Source organism: Rousettus aegyptiacus, unplaced genomic scaffold, assembly GCF_014176215.1.
Source record: "Rousettus aegyptiacus isolate mRouAeg1 unplaced genomic scaffold, mRouAeg1.p scaffold_m13_p_4, whole genome shotgun sequence".
NCBI classification, from domain to species: domain Eukaryota; kingdom Metazoa; phylum Chordata; class Mammalia; order Chiroptera; family Pteropodidae; genus Rousettus; species Rousettus aegyptiacus.
This window is the reverse complement of record NW_023416307.1, coordinates 73000112-73017757: the sequence shown is the minus strand read 5'-3', so window position 1 is coordinate 73017757 and position 17646 is coordinate 73000112. Positions and strand designations below refer to the sequence as shown.

General features: G+C 32.5%; 1 protein-coding gene and 1 pseudogene across 1 annotated transcript in view; both read left to right on the top strand.

Moving 5' to 3' along the window:
- The window catches only part of EPHA6 (EPH receptor A6), a 795422-nt gene that overhangs the window by 14879 nt on the left and 762897 nt on the right, over positions 1 to 17646 (top strand).
- Positions 11450 to 11568, top strand: LOC118602179 (annotated as a pseudogene).

Here is a 17646-nt window from a genome sequence, read left to right as displayed (position 1 = left end):
TTCTTCAGAGACTTTGCCCTATTGTCACAGGCTGTTCAGAACAGCGGCTGAGTCAAGAATTCTGTTGTCATCTGGTCCTAAAATGAATTCCTAATTTTTTCAGAGGAGGCAACATGGATCTACCTACACAAATATTCCCATGCAAAATTTCCAGAAGACAAAGAATTAAAAAGTAAAATAAAGAAAACTAAGAAAAAGAAACATAGTCACCTATGTGTGTTCTTTCTCTTATCGGGAAACCCAGATCAAATGTAGAAATAGATTTTAGAGATGCAATAGGGAAAGTGGTTACTTCAACAGTCTGTCATCCTGGTACACATGGTTTAACACAGTAGCTTCACTTTCATTTATATTAATACATAGAATGGTTTGGCCAGTTGTACTCCTGCAAAATGAAAATGGGGGAATATCTTAGCAAAAGTGAAAGAGTAGGGCTCTATCTACTTTCATCTCCTTTTTCATAGATGATAAACACTCTCTCATTTCCCAAAGCCTCTATAGTTTGAGCTTTCCAACATGTTTTGCAGAGACAATATCAGTCCTTGACTTTCTTTGCAGCCAAGAGCTGGCTTTATATCCTTCCTGATTTTTTAGTAATCAGAGGATTAATTTTGATCATGTGATATTGCTGGCAGTCGAATCTCCAGCAAGGGCATATTTTAAATGACAACATTTTCAAATACGGAGGCAATTTAAACAATAGTGACTGACTTTTTAAAATTTTTTTGAAGAACCTTCATTCTGTTTTCCTTAGTGGCTGTACCAATTTATGGTCATACCAGCAGTGTATGAGGGTTCCTTTTTCTCCACATCCTCTTCAACATTTGTTATTACTTGTCCTCTTGATTATAGCTATTCTAATAGGTATGAGGTGAAATCACATTGTGGTTTTGATTTGCATTTCCCTAATAGCTAGCAATGTTGAGCATTTTTTTCAAATATTTGTTGGCCATTTGTATGTCCTCTAGGGAGAAGTGTCTGTTCAGATCCTCTGCCTATTTTTTGATTGGATCATTTTTTTTTGTTGTTGTTGTTGTTGTTGTTGTTGTTTTTTGTTATTGAGTTGTACCTCTACTGGGTATTTACCCCAAAGACTTGAAAACCCATATCCGAAAAGATATTTGCACATCAATGTTCATAGCAGCATTATTCACAGTAGCTAGGACATGGAAGCAACTAAAGTATCCTCCAGATGATTGGCTAAAGAAGCTGTTGTACATATATACATTGGAATATTATTCAGCCATAAGAAGAGATGAAATACTTCCATTTGTGACAACATGGATAGACCTCGAGATAATCATGTTAAGCGAAATAAACCAGACTGAAAAAGTTGAAAATCAAATTCTATCACTTATATATGGGATATAAACCTAAAAGCAACAAATGAGCAGGACAAACAAACAGAAACTCATGGATAAGGACTATAGACTAGTGGTTACCAGAGGTAGGAGACAGGGGGAGGAGGAAGGTAGCCAGGGTAAAGGGGGTCAAATATGTGGTGACAGAAAGAAATCTAACTGGGAGGTGAACAAACAGTGCCAATATATAAAACGTGTATACACAAAACTTATTCGATTTCATTAACCAATGTCACCATAAAAAATTAATTAATTTAAATATATATAGTGACTTATGACTTATACAGACTATTTGGGGTCACCAGGGTCAGGGAAGAGATCCCTATGTTATTTCATAAACAAAACTTCAGACTCCTTTTATTTATTGTCAGTGTTTTAGAGTTTGGAAGCTATCCTAGGTTACTTCTGTAATGGTTGTAAAAGGAAGGCATACAGACCACTTTATCTTAGGTGAATACTTTTAACCTATTTATTAACTTGGTTAAAAGTTTTTAATGTTCCTTTTTTAAAAATTTGAAGCAGGAAATGGGATCATTGCTTTCACTTTTGGCAAACTTATAAAGGGGAAAAATCAGCCCACATAATACAGAGAGGCAGGAATACAATTAAATACAATAATATCCTTTTAGTCCAGGCAGTTTATTTTCTGTCAGTAATCTGTGCTCTCAACCACTGTATGATGCGCCCTTTCTGATAAAATTGTAGTAGGAATAGTGAACTTCTGTGCTCTTCAGAAGTACTTGGAGGAAAAGAGATGTGATCATTTGGCGGCTCTCTTGTGCTTGGAAACTACTAATAATTTTAAAACATTTTGATATTCAATGATGTGTATTTTTTCATAAAACTAAGTATATGGCAATCCATGGAGAAGTATGAGAGTTATCATCCCATCTCATGGGGAAATAGAAGTAACATCTACTTCCTGTTCCCTTTTTCTTTTTAATATTCTGATTTAATGATTAAATTTCTGTTTTAATACTTATGCCTATAATAGATAGGAAATGGAATATATTTGAAATAAATTTTGTATGTTGTGTTCATTATCGAATTTTGTGCCAAATTAAAAAATAGGTTACATAGCTATTATTATAGCTCTCATTACTCTTAGCAATTACTTTCCCTCTGACCTAATACTTACTGTACACACACACACACACACACACACACACACACACACACACACACAGAATCTGAAATACTATGCTATTTGCTCTAGAAAGTTGAGTTTTTTCACGAATGTGCAGTGGTTCACATAATTCCAAGTATCTCATATCAGTGCCGTAATTAAATAACTAAAAAATTAAAGCATGTAAATTTTTTCTACTATATTTCAGGCCATATTGCATTAAATATTCCAAATATAACTTGTTTGAGTAGTTTTAGGAAAATCAGTTCTAATTTAAGTTCAAAGTAAATGGATAGCATCTTCGTGCTTTAAGAGAAAAAACTTTAAGATGTTTTACACTCAGCCTTCTCTCCCATTAATACACATATAGAAATGCATTGTATCTCCAGTTGAAAGAGAATTTGACATACTAGGAAAAAATTAAAAAATGAATATTTTTCAACTGTGTATATTCTATCAGTTTATCTTTGTTATGCCACCTCTGTAAGGTAAGTAAGCAGCATACATTTCTCCACTCATTTTACTAATGGAATTTATATGGACATCAGGTTACTTGGCAAGTTTATAGGACAAATTAGTAACCATAAAGAAAAAAGAAAGCAGGTCTTAGCCCTGTTAGATCAGTGTATTTTCTTAAAAGGGGGAAGGGAATTCAAGCAATTCAAAGATTATTGAAAATGCAAAGATATTAAATTTAAATATTTTCCTCTATATTAATGTCTTAACACTTTTAAAAACACTGAACCTACGTCCCTTATAAATAATGATAATCCATTTTAAAAGAATAGAAGAATTTGGAAAAAATCTTTATAGAGAATTTCTTTCCTGGATTATACAACTTTGTTTTATTAGAAATTAATACTTATGACTTTAATACTGTTATTTTTGCTCTCACATTCTTTATATATATATATATATATATAATTTTTCAAGGCTATAAGGCCCTTTATTATGTGTTTTTGCTTTTTTGTTTGTCATTTATTGACTAATTTATCCCGATGCGTTTAAACTCTGTTAGGCACTGTATAAGCAATCTTGATTAATGAGCAACAATGACAACTTAAGTACCTAATGAGAAGTTGCACAGTTTGAGTCTTCAGCCTCTAACCCTCCTCCACATGTGTTAGTTTTTATTTTGCCTCAATTCCAATCTAGTATAGCAACCTTTCAGGTATTAATGTCTGTAAGATTTTCTGCAGAGCTTATTTAAATGACAGTTTGCTGAGTCCCACTACCAATGAGTTGGATATAGTGTTTGAGATAGTGTTTATAATTGTTCATTTTTAAAAAGTGCTCTGCATAATTTAGATGCAGAAGGTTTGAGAAGCCCTGACTTAGGGATCCCCATCTACATCCATTCTGTTTCTTTCTTTATAAGTAGTAGGAATTAAAGCTAGCTAAAATATGCAGAAAAGAAACTCATAAGATATTGGATATCTACAGAATCCTAGAGAATCAGCTTTGGAAATTGATAGGAACCTGGGCAGCATCTGTGATTTAGGTATCAGAAATTAATTGTCAGTCGCATTGGGCTGACTTGATTTCAGCCACTTTCTTCCAGTAATTGTATTACTCAACAAAAATTCTCAGTCCTGTAAGAGCAAGTAGGATTGGCCTAGATTAGGTCATGAGCCCCTGCATCATGGAAAGAGTAGGACACTTAGAATGATAACCTTATCATATCTGGTCACTATGGGAGACAAGTAATTCCTTTAAAATGTTGCCACTAAAACAGTGGAATGGGTAATGGGTGGCCCAAATCCAGCATATATATCTAATTACTTATCATCCCATCATATAATCATTATCATGTAATCATCTAAATAACCTATTTTAGATTTTTTTTGCCCTTACTCTAAAAACTCAATTACTGAATATAACTTTGTCTAATTAGTGTCTGTATAGTTTCCTGGTTCATCTCATGGGATTTAGGCATCATTTGCTACTACCCTTAATGAAGTATTAGTAATTTCGGAGGTAAATTATAAAAGAATCTTGAAGCCAGCCTCCCAAAAGGATAGTATATATTTGCTTTTACCCAAGTATAGTTTGAAACATCCATTGTTATGATAAAACTCTTATCTTACAGTTACATAAGACAAGGAAACATAGTTAGCCTGAACTTCTAACTTTTTCTTTACAAGAAGTTCGACTTTTAGCAAATGGCTTATTCTATGTCCAAAATTTCAATGCATTCAAAACATAGTACATTTTTCTGGTCACTACCATTTGGTTGGTTAACATGAGAAAATTTGTAACAGAAAGTATTGTGCCCAATATTGATCTTACATATTATTATGCTTTTAAAAATAAAATGATTCCTAAACTATAGAACAAAATTGATCCTAAACTTTATAGTTTTAAAATAACTAGTAACTGACATTTTAAGGGCTTGGATTTTAAGATTGCCAGTGTTCCACCTTTTAAAAAAATTTCTATGTTCCATTTCCCAGAAATAGTTGTTCAAAATACAGTGGCATAAACTCTGAGTTTTTGATTACTTACTTATTTGCTGGACACTGTCTTAAATACTTCAGTGTATTTGATTATGTAATCCTCACAATAACTTGTAAATATTACCGTTATGACCTTAATATTTTATAGGTGAGGAAGTCAGGAAACAAAATAGATTAAGTAACTTAACCTCACTAATACCTTGGCACAGTGTTAAAGGATATTAGTTACAGAGTGTTATGGATTCAGTTGTGTCCCCCCAAAATTTTTATGTTTAAGTTCTAATACCCAGTACCTCAGAATATGACCTTTTATGGCAAAAAAGTCATTGCAGTTGTAATTAATTAAGATGAGGTCATACTCGAGTAGGCTGGGCTTCTAATCCAATATGACTGGTGTCCTGATAAAAAGGGGAAATTTAGACCTAGACGTGCACTCAGGGAGAATGTTATGTAAAGACAAGGGCAGATATTAGAGTCGTCTGTCTGCAAGCCAAAGATAACTATAAATTTTCAGCAAACCACCAGGAGCTAGGAAAGAGGCACTAAGGAGATTCTTCCTTATAGCTCTCAGAAGGGAACAACTCTGCTGACATCTAGATCTTAGACTTTCAGTCCCCAGAACTCTAGGACAAATATCTGTTGTTCTAAGCCACCTAGTTTGGGATACCTCGTTAGGACAGCCCTAGAAAACACATAGTTAGGATTTGGATGTATATATTATGGCTCCAAAGCATGTATTCTTAACACACTATATTGTCTTCATAAAGGTTAGAGAATTGAATAATAAATGCATTATCTCAGGATATGAAAGAAACCTAGACTTAAACAGCTAATCCAAATTAAGAGAGCTAATAACATTTTTCTAAAGCTTGAAGTGCCTCTTTGCAAGGATGTCATATAAGAAAGGAGCCTAAAGTACTACTTTCCTTCAAAACTGGTAAAAACAACAACAACAACAACAGAAAAACAGAATTACTATGAATAAATATGATTAGATAAAAACATGATCTAAGAATTTAACCATAAAGTATAAATTTGTATAAATTAAACATGTTTAAACATTAAAAAGTGTCTCCTTTAATAAATTTCTAAAGAAAGAAAATCTTATGGAAGATCTCTGTTGCTCTTGTTTAATAACTGTTTAAAGTTATCTCAGTTTACATAGAACATAATTTTGCATAAACTCAGGTTTTGAATACTAGAAAATTAAAAATGAAGAAAAAAATGTAGAAGAAAATAGGATTCTTATTACATAAAGACCATAGTGAAGAAATTCTGCATGGCCTTCTGCTCATGCCTTTTTCTAATTAAAACAGACAGCTGTGAAATAAGGGAAAACTCATGCATAGCTTAGATTTCTTCTTTTCACAAATAAGTGCAAAGAAAGGCAAAATAAGAAAGGAGAGTTAGAAATAGGGAGGAAATACTTAGAAAGTATATTGATACTTCAACTCATTTATTAGAAGCAATAATTAAGGTCGTGATGTCAGAGTTGCTCTGAATTGCCAAGATTAGAGAGATAAAAGCCTAGACACATTGAATTTTTTTCCCTTAAAACTCATACAAGCGATTAAAGATGAATTAAAGAGAGTTGTTTACTTGGATTCAGAAGAAATGGTAATTTTTAAAGCAGAGATAGGTTACTATTAAATTTTAGTCAGCAAGGTGCTTGATTTGTATATCCTTGTATTTCTTTAATTTTTACTTCTCAGAGCTGCATAATCAAATAGGCCTGGGGGTGAATCTCAGTTCTATGCATTATTAAGAATGAGTTTTGGGGAAAATAGCTTAATATCTTGGCTTTGCTTTAATCACCTACAAAATAGCAAAAATAACACCTATTCAGTTTTGAGAATTTAGAGATGGAATATATATAGAGGTCCCTGACCATATAACAACAACAGTAATATAGGTAACATTGAGTTATTACTGTGTTTACGAACTTTCGTGAATTATTTTATTCAGTACTCACATCTGAACTAGGAAGTAGGTCATATTGTTGATTTCAGTTTAATAGCTGAAGAAACTGTTATAGTTCGAGAAATTTGCTAAAGATCGCAAGCTAGTAGGTTATCTATAGAATTTGGAATTCCTATATTTGAAATGGCATAATTATTAAATAATGACTAGTAGTCTCACATTAAGGATAAAAATATGAATAAACTTAATTCTTTATGAATTTATTGTCTAATATGAAGAGACAGTAAAATGGGTGGCAACAACTGTTGCAGATTTGGTGATAAAAATATGTAAGTTACCAAAGACTTTGAAGAAAGAGGTAGTCATATCTACTTTTAATCTTAAGAAAGACTTTATAAAGGAAGTGAAGCTTGAGCTGAGTGTTGAAATATTAGAAGCTATACATCAGGTAACTAATGATTACAAATCATTCCAGACAGAGGGAGTAATACATACAAGGACATGGAAACTACATATGATAGCATTTCGGGAAGTGAGACTAATAGGAAGGAGGAGGAAGGCAGGGGTGAAGGAAGAAAAATACAGGTCAGGACATGAGCCTTGAATGCCATACTGAGTGGTTTGTACTTTATCATGAGAAACCAGAGGTTCTTAACCCTGGCTGCACATCGAAATCATATTGAGGACTTTAAAGATAATGCTCATATGTGGATTCAACTCAGATATACCTTTATAAACATTTTTAATGAAGTTTTAACATTTTCTTTCTGTTCTTGTTAAGATTTTATTAAGCATGTCCTCAAGAAATATTGGTTGATTAATCTGAGTACTTAGCTTTTGTTAGCTGTTACAGACACTTCAAAATTATTTTTTTAGTTATTTTGGTGGGTGAAGTGAAGGGAAGATTTCATTTTCATTATTGTGATATGCTGATATATTTATTGATGGTTTACTGATAAATAGCCAAAGGATGCCTTATTTGGTGAGCAGCATGTTCAAATGTTCCTCCACTACCCACCCTACGTTAACCTTAATATAAGGCACACTGAGTGCATTTTTTCCCCTTGATATTGAAGCTGATAGTCTATAGTTATTTCCCTATATCAACTTCTAATAAAGAATGAGCATATTACCTGTGGGTTTTGTTTGTTTGTTTGTTTGTTTGTTTTTATGATGCTCCATGCTGATTTAAAGTTTTTCATTAGCGATTCAAAGACAGAAAAGAATGAAAGTAATCTTAAAATGTGATCTGGGAATAAGTTTTAAAAATCGAGTTTCAAATATAAGGAGTTTATAAGTCACCATTCAGTCCTAATAAGAAGTAAAAAGCTGAACAGACTGAAAAATCAACTCTTCTGTAAGAGCGGGGAGGACACAGAGCAAACTGCTAATCCCAGATTGTTGGCCAGACAGACAAATACAGGGAGTCGCTGCTTCCCAGAGCAGAGACTATAAGGAGAAACAGCCATGGGAACCAGTGCTTGGTATATTATGTCCAACTATCAAGAAAAAAATTATAAGATATACAAAAAGGCAAAAAGCAAAATTTGAAGATCAAACATCAGAACACGACATGGCAGTGGTTTTAGGATTAACAAATTTGGAATTTTAAACAACTATGATTTCTATGCTATGGGCTATAATGGATCAATTAGAAAGCATATAAGAAGAGATGGGCAATGTAAGCAGAGAGGTAGAAATCCCAAAAAATGAAACAAACAAAAAATGCTCGAGATAAAAATCACTGTAACTGAAATAAAGAATGCCTTTGAGAACTTATTATTGGACTGGATATGGATGAGTAAAGAATCTCTGAGCTAGAGAATATATCAATAATATTCTCAAAAAACATAAAGCGAAGAGAAGACTGGGCGGGGGGGGGGGGGGAGTGGAAACAAGAGAATACCCCAAAGTAGTTATGTGCTACATGCATATAATAGGAATACCAGAAGAAAGAAATGAGCAGAGGGAATATTTGATGCAATATTACTTGAGAATTTGCCCCAAATGTCAAACACCAAACCACAAACCTAGAAATTCAAAGAACACCAAGCAGGATAAAGGCCAAACAATGACAATAACAATAATAGTAAGAACAACTTTTATGCATATTTTCAAACTATGGAAAATCAAAGAAAAAATTCTTAAAGAAACCAAATGGAAAAACAACCATACTTGTAGGGGAATAAAGATAACAATTTTATTTGTCCTCTCATAACCATGCAAGCAAAAGGAGAGTGGAACAAAATATTTATAAAATGTTGAGAGATAAATACCATCAAGCTTAGAATCCTGTACCCTGTGAAATTTTCCTTCAAAGGTGAAGGAGAAATAGACATTCTCAGACAAACAAAAATTGAGGGAATTTGTTGCCAATAAACTAGCTTTCCAAGAAATTTTAAAGGATTTCTTTAGAAAGAAGGAAAATACTATATGTCAGAAACTTAGATCTATGTAAAGTAAGGAAGCTCATCAAAAAAGGAATTGTGAAAGTAAAAAAAAAAACAACAAAATTTTAATTTTTTTATACTTAATTGATCTAACAGGTAACATTTTTTTTTCTCAAAATAGTGATAGCAATATATTCTGTTTGTTATTATAAGATACACTACCTACAAAGAGGTATAGTTTTATTTAAAAGTGGACTCGCGTTCATCGTAAATGTATATTGAAACTCAAGGACAACCACTAAAAATGTACAAAATGTGTAACATGCTAATAAAGGAGAGAAGATAATATGATAGAATTAATTAAATTCATAAAAGACAGAAAAATAATGAAGACAAAAAAAGAAACAGAGAACAAATAGAAAACAGTAACAAATATGTTAGATATTAATCCATTTATATCAATAATCACATTGAATATCAATAATAATGAAAATGGACTAAAAGAGGGGGGAAATAGTGGAGAAAAGTATATAATCCTAACACTAAACAGAAGTACATGAGTAGTTAGATTGACTTCAGGCAGAACAGACTTCACAGCAAAGGAAAGTTATGGATAAAGAAGGTATCAATTCTCTAAGAAACATAGCAATCCTGTATGTGCCTGACAACAGAGTGTCAAACTTTGTAAGGCAAAAACTGATGAACTGCCAGAAGAACTCTATGAATACGCTACCATTATTTGAACTTTCAACACCTCTCTATCAGAAATAGAGTCAACAGGCAGAAAATCAGTAAGGATATAGTTGAACTCAACAAAACCATTAAGCAACTGGATATAACTGACTTCGACAGATTGTTTCATTCAACATCGGCAATATGTACATTCTTCTCAAGCTCACGTGGAACATTCACCAAGATAGACCCAATTCTGGGCTATGAAGCATACTTTAACACATTTAAAAAAATAGAAATCATACAATATCTGCTTAGACTACCATGGAATTAAACTAGAAATCAATAACAGAAAGATAACTGGAAAAGTACAAAACGTGGATATAAACACACAATAACCAAGTCTGAATAATGAAGGACTAGAAAACCTGAACAGGCCAACAGAGAAAATACAGGACCAGATGGCTTCACTGGTGAATTTACTATACATTTAAAGAAAAATAATACTAATGCTTCTCACATTTTTCTAAAAATTTAAAGAGGAAGGAACACTTTCAAACTCATTTTATGAGGCCGGCATTACCCTGATACCAAAACCAAACAAGGAGACTACAAGAAAAGAAAATTACAGGCCAATATCCCTGATTAACATAGATGCAAATATGCTCAACAAAATGCTACCAAACTGAATTCAACTATTCATTAAAAGGATCACACAGCATGATTAAATGGGATTTATGCCAGCATGGAAGGATGATTCATTATCCAAAAATCAATCAGTGTGATATGCCACATTACCAAAATGAAGGATAAAAATCCTATGATCATTTCAAAATTCAGGAAAACATTTGAAAAGATTCAACATTCATTCATGAAAAAAACTCTCAACACACTGTGCATAGAGGGAATGTACTTCATAATAAAGGCCATATATGACAAGCCCACATCTAACATCATACTTAATGGAGAAAAGCTGAATGCTCTTCTTCCAAGATCAGAAACAAGACTAGGATGCCTACTGTCACCACTTTTATTCAACATAGTGCTGGAAGTCCTAGCCAGAGTGATTATGTAAGAAAGAAGAAATAAAAGTCATTCAAATTGGAAAGAAAGAAGTAAAATTATCACTATTTGCAGATAGACATGATCTTATATATAGAAAACCCAAAAGACTTCACAAAAACAAATAAACTGTTAGAACTAATAAATGAATTAGTAAAGTTGCAGGTTACAAAATCAACTTAAAAAATTGGTTGTTTTTCTATATACTAACACTGAATTAAAAGAGAAATTAAGAAAACATTCCCATTTAAGATTGCATCAAAAAGAATAAAATACTTAGGAATAAACTTGAACAAAGAAATGAAAGACTTATACACTGAATGCTATAAGACATTGATGAAAGAAATTGAAGAAGACGCAAAAAATGGAAGGATATTCCAATAGTCATGGATTGTGTGAGTTAATATTGTTAAATTTTCCATACTATAGATTCAGTTTAATCCATATCAAAATTCCAGTGATGTCTATGGCCATGCTTCCCTGAACAAGCCTGATCCCATTTAATTTTGGAAGCTAAGCAGAGTCGGGCCTGGTTAGTACTTGAATGGGAGACCACCAAGCAAGACCAGGTGCTGTAGGCATAAAAAATAAAATAAAATAAAATAAAATAAAATAAAATAAGGGATTGTAAGCTGACAAGGTCCTTGCAATCTGTGAGGTCAACCAAGGGTTGCCTTGCCTAAAATAAAATAAAATAAATAAAATAAAAATTCCAATGACATTATTCAAAGAAATAGAAAATTTCCCCAAATTAGGGAACCTCAAAAGATTCCAAACAGCCAAAGCAATCTTGAGAAAGAAAAATAAATCAGGAGACACTGCATTTTCTGATTTCAAACTATATTATGAAGCTATAATAATCAAAACAGCATGGTATTGATGTAAAAACGAACAGATTAATGGAACAGAATTGAGAGCCCAGAAATAATCCATGCATATGTGGTCAATTAATATAAAACAAAAGAACAAAGAATATACAATAGGAAAAGGGTATTTTCTTTAATAAATGAGAGGTAAATTGGACAATGACATGCGAAGGAATAAAAGTGGAACCCTGTCTTCCATCATATAAAAAATAACTCAAAATGGATATAAGACTTAAATACCTATAACTATAAAACTAGAAGAAAGTATAGGGGATAAGCTTCTTAACATCAGTCTTGGCAATGACTTTTTGCATTTGAAACCAAAAGGAAAGGTAACAAAAGCAAATATAAATAGGTGAGACTGCATTAAACTAAAAAGCTTCTGCACAGCAAAGAAAATCAACAAAATGAAAAGCAATCTATTCAATGGGAAAAATAGTTGCAAATTATATATCTGACAAAGGGTTAATATTCAGAATGAACTCACACAATTCAATAGCAAAAGAGCAAACATTTCCGTTAAAAACATGGGCAGAGGAACTGAATAAACATTTTCCAAAGAAGGCATACATATGGCCAACAAGGGTATGAAAATGTGCTCTACATTGCCAGTCATCAGAGTAATGGAAATGAAAACCACAATGAGCTATCACCTCACACTTGTTAGAATGACTACAGTCAAAAAGACAAGAGATAAGTATTGGCAAGGATGTGGAGAAAAGGGAACCCTTGCTCACTATGGGAATGAACATTGGTTCAGTCATTTTGTAAAACAATATGGAGGTTCCTCAAAAAAATTAAAACTATAACAACCATGTAATCCCACAAACCTCCTTCCTGATTTTACACACACACACACACACACACACGCGCGCGCGCGCACGCGGGAAATGAAAACAGGGTATCAAAGAGATATCTGCACTCCCCTTTACATTGCTCATTATTTACAGTAGCCAAGATATGGAAACAATCTAAGTGTTTGTCAATGGATGCATAGAAAAAGAAGATGTGAAATACACACACACACACACACACAATGGAATATTATTAAGCCTTGAGAAAGAAGGAAATCCTGCCATTTGCAACATGGATAAACCTTGAAGGCATATGCTAAGTGGAATAAGCCAGAGAAAAAAAATACTGGATGGTATCAGTTATATATAGAATCTTTAAAAAAAATTGAACTCATAGAAAAAGAATGAAGAAAAGTGGTTGCCAGGGCCAAGAGGTGGGGAAATAGGGAGAGGATGATAAGAGGGTACAAATTTTCAGGTATGAGTTAGGTCAGAGGATCAAATGAATAATGTAGTGACTCTGGTGGATAACACTGAATTGTATCATTGAAATTTGCTTAAGAGTAGAACTTAGATGTGTCACACACACAAAAAAGATGAATATGTGAGGTGATGGATGTGTTAATTAACAAGAAAGGAGAAATTGTACATCATCATGGTGTACAATTTATATATCTTATCATTTTATTTGTCAGTTGTACTTCAATAATGCTGAGAGGAAAAAAAGAAAAAATATTAAAAGAAAAACCGAAGGCAGAGTAATTCACCTATGGCACAAATTATGTGTTGGCATCATATAGACCTAATGATAAAATACCTTCATTCGGGAATTATAATATCATTCCTTTGCCTCTATATTTCCAAATCTATGATACATTTCTATATTAGTTCTGAGATGTGTTTTATTCTTTATAATATGCAAATACTAATTGGGAAAAGGTTTATGTTTATATGACAAAAGTTTTCTCTGGATCAAAGTACTTTTGTTAAATTAAAAAAAATGACAAATGTATTAGATAAAATTTAACGTATTAGATAAAATTTTATTTGTCCAAGTGATATGATTTTAAAATTTTAAAAACTTTACTTTTTTGATATTCTAATCATGGAAAGATAGCAATAACTGATGTTTTGATTTCTTAATGCAGTGCTATAGTTTCCTTGTATTACTTATGTTTATATTTATTTGGGCAGTTGGGTATATAAAATATGAATTTAAAGGTAGAAAGCCAGAGATTACTAGAAAAACTCTATAATTTTGATTTGAGTGAAATGACACCAAAAAATATTAGATGACTTGTCCATGGTCACTTAGCAGTTATTGACAAAACAAGCACTAGAACCTCTACAATACACTGAAACTATAAGATAGAAAACCGATTATCATTGATTTTTTTTCTAATTGTGGTAGGATAAACCTTGTCATTTCTAAAGGGAGATAAACAACTATGGGATTGAAATTTATACAAAAAATATCGCCAAGAGTTTCACAGTATTAAGGAGAAATAAGTGTTGATGATATTTTTCACATTGTATAAAATCTATCTTATGTTCTATATAATGGTGGTAAATTCTATAGGAAGAAACTGAAATATAATCTGGAGATTGTATAATTTTTTTAAAAAAAGCTGTTGCCATATGAGTTGTGTAGCACTTATCAAGTAGCTTTAATTTCTGACTTTTTCTATAAACAGGATAGTCATTTATTACCTTTTTCATTCCGTCAAATTATAGAATCACTTTTCTTAATCATGGTTCTGGTACATGAATAACTACAGTCAAACTATTTAGGCAAGTAATATTTAACCCCAAATTTGCTAATTTGCAATCATGAAAAAACATGTAGAGAAGCTTAAGAGAGGAAAAAAAACCCTTTTCCCAGGCATCACACAAACTAAGTTAGTTGGCTGACATTGGTCTTTTTATGGCCTTGGACAAATATTTCAGTCTTTTTGAGTAACAGTTTTCTCTTTGATAGTAATGTGCTGATATTGCTTGAAATTTCTATTTTACAAGGTTTTTGAAATAGAATATTTTTTATTAAAATGTTTTGAAAATTAAGTGCTGCACAATTCTACAATTTCATTACTGTTTCTCAAAAATGCTAGAATACCTTTAAACATTGTTGATCAAGTAATTTTAATCATTCGTTCCATACCTACTGAACAAACATTGGTTGAATTCCAGAAACTATGATTTATTCTTACATTAAAAAGATGAACCATCTTTCTTCCCTCAAGTCAAAGAGAAAAACAGTAGAAGGGAGAAGGGTAGATGATCCTCTGTTTTTATGTACCACTGTGATTGTACTTGTGCACACTTCAACTCAGCTGCAGCATCTAACAGTGTGTCTTGGTCTGTGCTGCCAAGATAAGTATTCTGGTCCTGAGTTATCAATTGAAATAGGGCAAAAGGGGAAAGGAACTCTATTGTTCTGCATAGATATACAAACTTATTTTTTATCAACCCTGAGAGGTAAGCACCATTATTGTGCCTTTTTTCACAAATGAGGAAAATCAGATACAGAGAGGTTAAGTAATTTACCAAGACCACTCCAGCTCTCAGCATGAATTAGTGAGGTTTATACTAGGAAGAAACAAGATCATGACTACTAAACCAAGGATAGGTTTTAACTGACCTTTCCCTGTTCTTTTATATTCTGGTATTCGGTATAGGAAGACAAGGGTTAGAGTTGTCCTTGAAGATGAGAAAAAAAAAAAAAAGTGACATATCTTCTCTAGAGATGATTATATCCGAGAGGTTAGGGTCCCTGCGAAGTATCACTCTCCTCTATAACCTCTAATTTTTTCTATAGCACTACATTTTAACTGTAATCTTATAAACAAGCTTGGAATATTACCTTATTTCTTTAAAACAGGGGTCCCCAACCCTCGGGGCCATGGACTGGTACTGGTACTGGTATGTAGCCTGTTAAAAACATGGCTCACAGCAAGAGATGAGTGGTGGGTGAGTGAGCAAAGCTTCATCTGTATTTGCAACCATTTCCCCGTGCTAGCATCACCACCTCAGCTCCACCTCAGATCTTCAGGCATTAGATTCACATAGGAGCACTGGTCCCTGGTACCAAAAAGTTTGGTGACTGATGCTTCAAAACACATTGTAAATTTCAATTTTTTGCTAACGTTCTCTCAGTAATTAATTTATTACATACAGTTATAGGCATTAAGACCTTTATAGGTTTATTGCACCTTAATGGTTTTATTTTTTGTCTCAGAAAATATTTAATTTTATCTAATGTGTAGCTTTCCTAATATCTTATCATCTTTCAATATAAACAGAGATAATTCTTCAGAAAATAAAGCCAGCAGTGCTACTTTGTCCAGGTTATAATGTTATATATAGCTCAAGCATTGTTATTTACTTAATATCTTGAGTTCAGGGTGGTTTGTTTTACATATACGTATATTGTGAACTTTACTTTTTAATTATATAAGATATTTTTTATATATAGATGCTTTTTAAGTGTTTTAGTTGCCTTTTCTCCTAGTTACAGTAGTTTTTAATTCAATGTCTTTAAAATTTAAGATCATATATATTAGAATCCCAATTAAAAAATAGATAAAAGTGCTTTCATCATAGAATTCATACTCTGCTTCCACTAAGCATCTCTTCTGTGTAGGATTTCCTTGTGCAAGTTGTTACATGTCCTCTCATTTTCAACTTTTTGTCAAGAGGAGAGCTGTCAGCACCCAGGATTACCACTACTCTCATATTTTTTAATATAAAATTTTGTTATATATAAATATAGTGTGGAGAGATTGATCAAGCTGTTGCCATTATTTCACTTACTAACCTGAAGTTTGTGTGTTTCAAATCTTGCAAGAATAAGAATTCAGAGTTTATTTTTCAGCTAAAAGTGAACATTAATGAAAATATTTTGAGATTTGATAGCTTAGAGTGTTTGTGAAAACATGGGAGTATCTGTATAATCTATGTTGTTCGAAATACATGTTCATGTAAATACTCTTTAACTATAGATTGGGAATATTCAGAGAATTTTTTTTGAAGACTTTCACTTTTTTTAAGTCAATCATTTGAAATCTGCATTTACTACTGGGAGTCCCCATGGAGTGCTAGAGCCTTCAGGGGAGAGTGAGAATTGGTACTGAAGACATCACTGAAATATTTTTAGGGCGAGAATGATCTCTCTATGGGTACCGAAGGAGTTGGGAGGAAGATTCTCTTTGAGCTGGATAGTCCTTTGTTAGGAGGACTGTTCTTTGCATTATAGGATGTTTAGCAGTATCCCTGTGCATTCTTCCCAGTTGTGACAACCAAAATGTCTTCAGATATTGCTAAATGTATAGAACTCTTTATTTAATTAAATCAGATATAGGTTGTATAGGAAGAGAAGGATGTTTGAACAATTTTTGAGGCAATTCTATGAGTGAGGTGGCAATGAATAGTAGAAAGAGTAGTAATGAAGTTAGATTTTAGCCTGTAGAAATCATGAATTCCTTTTTATAACAAGGTAAATTGGGATGTTATGTTAAAAATAAAGGGATTGCTTGAAAACTATATAATTCCATTAACCAATGTTACCCCAATAAACTTAATTTTTAAAAAGTTAAAAAAAAATAAAGGGATTGTTGGAATGATTAACAAGGTTGCTTATGAGTAGAATTATCACTTGAATTGACAGCCAGCACAAAATGGCCTATCTTGAGGTCATATGAATTATTACTTTGAATAGACCCTGGAACAGCCTTTGTTTATATGATATTCTGATAAAATGTTTATTTTAACAGTAGCAATACTCAAAAATAATCAGAAATTTTCTTTCTTTCATTGCTCACTTCTCTAAGTTTATATTTTTCATTATTTTTACAGAACCCAGTATTGCTCTGTAGATATGCTATGTTTGAGTATATTTATATTTATATAAAATGCACAAAGTATATTGGAGCCATACACTTCTTTTCCACTAAATCTTTCTTTACTTAACTTTGACCCATTTGAGGCACATTTCACTTCCAGG